Raw genomic sequence first — 4,397 nt, forward strand, 5'->3', positions numbered from 1 at the left:
GCTGGGACATTGATATTCTCCTGCCTTCAGTGCTCCTCTTTCTCAGAACTTCGGGTTCAGATTGGAACCAACACCATCAGCTCTCTGGCTCTCAGGCCTTTGAAGTACACCTCCAGTCTTCCTGGGTCTCCAGCTTGCAGATGGCAGATTGTGGTACTTCTCCACAATCACATGAGTCAATACCTTATAGTAATCTCTCTCTCTCACTCTTTCTCCTTCGCTCTCTCTCCCACACTCTCTACCTATACACTATTCCAACTTGTTCTGTCCTCTTTTTTGTTGGTTTTGAGAACTCTGATTAATCCACTAAGGAATGGAAGTTTAAGGACCGTAGATTTAGCTGAGTTCCTCAGAATAACTACAAATAAGTGACAAAGCCAGGATACAACACTACATATTCTATCTTTTTATTTCTCTGTTATTTTCACAATAGAGGAAATGAAAAAAGAATGGGTTATGGCTCAAATCAGTTTATTTCTTAACATGTCTGAATTCATTATGAGAAGGAAAAAAGTGGTGAGACAGAAGCCTGAAGGAACTTCTTCCATTATGCTCTTTCTGCATATTTTCTTGGATATAGCTGAAGATTTTTGAGAGGCTCTGTCTTTCTCTTACCACATTGGATTACATTTTCCTTGGTAAGTCTTTTCTCTGCACATGCATTCTGCTCTGCAAATAAATGATACAATTCTCAAGGGCAAGGTAACTGGTTTGTTTATATCACTCTCCAACGTTGCCACAATGAGTTCATAAATGCTGTTAATGCCAGTTAGGCAATTACAGAAAATGTAAAGTTATTTGGAAACAATTCACCTGCCCTTTATGTCTATTATTGTGTGCATGTATGTGTTCAAATAGGAAACCTTCACACCACATTAATGAAAGACTTTGCATTTACATTAAATACTCAACATTATATATTAGTTAAGCTTTGGATATAAACTCAGCAAATGCAGTTTCTCAGTCATTATCATTATTAAATCCTCATTCCACAATAATCAGGACAAAATAAAATGTCCATTTAGTATTTTAAAGACTTTTGTTTTCCCTAAAATAATCATAAAATAAATGTCTTCCTTTTGTATTAATATAGCATCATCTTGAAACAGGAAACAATCCTCCATACTGCTTGGCTTTTTATTTAAAACTATCTTAGTTCACATAGAAGCTATAGAGTAAATATAAATAGAAGTTTATGATTTATAAAACACTTTTCTATTTATTTATTGAGTAAAATCAGTGAATTGGGTGAAGTTTCATTAAAGAGTGTGAAAAAACAATGCTCATTTCAGCAGTATACAGCTTGCCTCAGTTAACACAATACATAGAATGTGCTACGGAACAGATGGTGGTGTAAAAGCAAAGTAGTGCTTCCCTTTTGGTGCTTTTATACTGATGTGCATATTTACCAGGCAAGAAAACAGCTAATCTGCTATTTTTTTTTAAGAGAAATGGAGTTTTAAGAGAAAATTTCTAAAGACAGGGTTGCTATTTTGCATGTTATATTGAAGCTACTACAAAACTGTAGAAATAAAAATAAAATTTCTTCAATTCACATTGTCTGTGGGGTATAGCAGTGAAAGAAATGGCAAGGGCATTTGTAAAACTTTGACTAGGTTTGCAAAACCACGCTTGAAAACCACACTTCTTCAAAGTCTTTTCACTAAAGCTTGCTATATGATGAATTAATTAACCTAACTTTGTTTTTAACATTGAACAGTATCAAGGAAAATTAACTCTGTGTGTGTGTGTGTGTAAAAGAGGCTTTATAACTCTCAAATGAATGAAATCAAATATGCAAACAATATCATGTATTTCTATCTTGTGTGCAAATCTAAAGAACTTACATTTATAGTTTTTCTTATGTGATTTCCCTAACAATTTTACTTTCTTAGATAAGGTAACTAAAGTTTAAAAGGTAATTTATTGAAGTTTACGGAGCAGGTGCGCAGTAATCCTGGGATTATGCTTCACTAAACAATTTTCAAAACTATGCCACAGAGTCAAAATTCAGAAGTCAGCTTTGACTTTATATATTGGGGTCATGATGTCTTCCTTATTATTTTTTTATGATGATTCAGAATGAATTGCTAAAGCATGAAGGAGGTAGATTTGTTAAGACATTAATAAAGTTTGAGCTTCAAAATGTCTTTACACTCCCTTACATAAAACCTCCTAACTGGCCACACTTTTCCAGATGACCCACCAGATTTTAATTCTATTGTACTTCAGAACCCCCATTTGTAGGTTCTCCGTGCTATCATACAGAGATATAATCATCTCCAGCGCTTTACTTTGTTCTTGTGCATCGGAAGAATCTATGGCCATCTTGGAAAAATCCACATTTATTACTGCATTGTTCAACATTTTAGGGGTTGTGAATGAATAAAGACTTTTCAAAAACAGAAAATATTTCCAGCATGAATCACCTAAGAATGAAAGGTGTGGGTCTTCTCAAACATTGGATAGGGGATCAATATAAGAGGGCTTTAGATAAGAGGGGAGGAGACGTTCTGCTTATCTTTGACCCTAAAATAAAATTCAAATTGAATACATGTCTACTTTATAGATGCTGACTGGGAACAAGAAAAGTGAAACCTCCAGAGTAGTTCACAATGCACAAACACACCCACACCTACAGTAGGCACATGCATACAAACACACACGGACTTTTTCTATTTTTGGTACTAGGCCTTTTATCTACTGGGGTCTTTATGTCTTTCTTATTTTTAAGGAGATTTCAGCATTATTAGAGTTTCATTAAAACAGCACTAAAAATCTGATTGTTTGTTAATTCAATTCAAAGAGCGGCAGCTTTTGAAGGGAAAGCTTCTCAAATATTACTTTTAAAAAGCCCTGGTTTGTCAATTTTTTTTAAAGAAAATTCAGAGAGGAACTCAGTCAACCATGCAAAAATTGATGAGCACAAGGGCAGTCAGAGTCAGAAGAATTAGAGCCCCAGTAGGAAATCTAGTATCATAGACACACACAAAATGGCTCTTATATTTTAAGGATCTAAAACACATTGAATTACATTAATGAGGTTGACAAAAACAATAGTATCTGAAGCTAGTATTATATCGCTAAGCTTGTTAAAACAAAGCAGTATGTGGCAAAGCAGTGGTATTTCTTATAGCACTATTTAAAAATTATTCTATTGCAGATAATGTAGCCGATGCCATCTTATCATGATGTTGCCCCCTGTCACCAATAGGTACATCTAAAGTGTGCTGAAAGAATACACAGTCCTCTATGAGCTGACTCTGACCACCTTAGAGTCAACACCTTAGACTCAACACCTAAGCAAACCAAACTGCATGCTTTCTCATCCTGGTGACTTTGTACAAGATGTTCTCTCTGTAGCAAATCAGTCCCTAAGCGCAACCTGTCTCGCTCCTTCCTGGTGATCAATTCCCAGTTTCAATATCTCCAGGGAAGTCCTTTATGGCCCCCTTGGGAAGCTAAATACTTCTCAGTCTCTTCTAAGAGGCTATGAGCTCCATGACACCACAGGTTCTTTCTTTCTTCCACTAACCTGGCACAAGATGAAGTGAGAAGCACCCCTCCTACCTACCAGTGTGGGCATTTTTCCCTCTAGGCTCAGGACTCATCTCTTTCCAAGATGACTAGTCATCCCTAGAGGGAGATAATATCTCTTTTTGTGACTTCACAGGCACAGCATACGGTATGCACAAGAAAAAATTAGTCAATATGCAAATGAATTACAGCTTTTCTTCCTTTATTTCACATAAAGGAAGAAAAAGTAAGTTACAAGGGAGTGATGAGAATTTAAGACTATTTTAAAATGGCATTTTATAATATGCTAGAAATTAACCATGAATTAACTAAATAAATGAATCAAATGAAAATTATTCATGTTTTAGGGATATAGAGTATTTGTTGAGTCCATCCATTTTCATTTCCTTCTCTCATTAGCCATTTTACCAAATTTTCTAATAAATATATTCAAATTTAAGAATTCTTATTCAAGAATCATGTAATTTTTTTACCTTTTTAAAACTATTGGTGGGTAAGCACATTGCTAGATTAACTTATTAAAAGCATTGAATTACATGGTCTTGGTAGAATTATGTAGAAGAAATATCACAGTAAAGTTAAGCAGTGAGAGAAGTGGCCAAGAAATCAAGGTCTGAAATCAGATTCTTGCTCAAATCTCCTTTCTGATGTTTAACTTGTGACTTTGGATAAGATCATATTGAATTTTCCCATTTATAAAGAGTGGATAATAGCTGTCTCTTCCACTTAGGTTGTTGGAGGGACTGAATGAAATAAGAATTATAAAAACATTTCACAGTGTCTGGAACATAAATATTAGCTATTATTCATGTTAACGATAAAGAGGAAACTAGCATAATCAATAATATAGGAAACAATGT

This window comes from Equus caballus, chromosome 17, assembly GCF_041296265.1.
Source record: "Equus caballus isolate H_3958 breed thoroughbred chromosome 17, TB-T2T, whole genome shotgun sequence".
Classification (NCBI taxonomy): Eukaryota; Metazoa; Chordata; class Mammalia; order Perissodactyla; family Equidae; genus Equus; species Equus caballus.